Here is a 1,465-nt window from a genome sequence, read left to right as displayed (position 1 = left end):
TTGGAAGAAGCTGCAGCTCTGGTCTTCCCTTTGCTTTGCTGTTTTCTACCACCATGAACTGCTGCCCTTTGCCATGTGCCACATGCCACTCTGCCTGGGAGCCAGCAGAGTATGGACTGAAACCTCCACAAACTGTGAGCTAAATAAACCTTTTCTTCTTTAATTTTGGGTGTCAGTTGTTGTGTCTCAGCAACGAGAGAAGGAGTAACCGAGGCAATGGCTATCCACAACAAAGGCCCCAACCCACAGCCGAACTGGTTTTTATTCATTCATGAGGGAGGAGTGGCTTGGGGATGAGTGACTGAAAATGGGAGGAAGTAGGTGAGTGTAGTGACCCTGGCTAAGAAGGAGACCTGAAATCACCTCTGCGATATGCAGGAAGAAGAATATGCAGAAAGTAATCTGCCTAACACAACTAACATAGTCTCTAATGTTTTTGGGTCCTTGCTGTAGCTTCAATATGTGATCTTTTAAGCCCCAGGAGGTCATAGCCTGTATCTCCAGGAGTGTGGAGCATTGGCTCTTCGTCCTGGCTCACACAAGGGAACAAGGTGTGTGTGTGTGTGTGTGTGTGTGTGTGTGTGTGTGTGTGTGTTTGTGTTGGTAGTGCTGGTGGTGGTGTCTGGGCGTCTGGATTGGGAGGAAGGTTTCTGAGGAAATACACTTGCCATCGTCAAAGACTTCCATCAGCTCCTCAGCTGGACTAATATGCATTGCTTAAAGCTAATTAGGGGCTCTCCAGGCCAGCACGCGGCGGCGCCCCCTCCCCTCGCGCCGCGGGCCTCCCCGCGCCGTGCACGTCCACGTCCCGCGCGCCTCCGCCTCCTCGCGCGCTCCTTCCCGCCCTCCCCGCAGCTCCGGCCGGGCCGGCTTCCCCTCAGTCTCTCATGAATATTGAGCGGCCCCTGTTGTATTTCCCGAGCTCCATTGCGGAAGCCGAGGCTCGCCATATTGTGCGGCGGCGCCGGGGGCCGCGGCGGCTGATCCCAGCGTCTCGCTCCGGCCGCGGCCAGCGCAGCCCGGACTGGGGCAGGAGCCGCAATGTCTCAGGCTGTACAGACAAATGGAACTCAACCATTAAGCAAAACATGGGAACTGAGCCTGTACGAATTACAACGAACACCTCAGTAATAAAGAATGTCCTACCTGTCGGAAAAAACTAGTTTCGAAAAGATCACTAAGGCCAGACCCAAACTTTGATGCACTCATCAGCAAAATTTATCCAAGTCGTGATGAGTATGAAGCTCATCAAGAGAGAGTACTAGCCAGGATCAACAAGCATAACAATCAGCAGACACTCAGTCACAGCATTGAAGAAGGTCTGAAGATCCAGGCCATGAACAGATTACAGCGGGGCAAGAAGCAACAGATTGAAAATGGTAGTGGAGCAGAAGATAATGGTGACAGTTCGCACTGTAGTAATGCATCCACACATAGCAATCAGGAGGCAGGCCCTAGTAACAAA

This window comes from Octodon degus, unplaced genomic scaffold, assembly GCF_000260255.1.
Source record: "Octodon degus isolate 3935 unplaced genomic scaffold, OctDeg1.0 scaffold00238, whole genome shotgun sequence".
Taxonomy (NCBI): domain Eukaryota; kingdom Metazoa; phylum Chordata; class Mammalia; order Rodentia; family Octodontidae; genus Octodon; species Octodon degus.
This window is presented reverse-complemented; position numbering follows the sequence as displayed.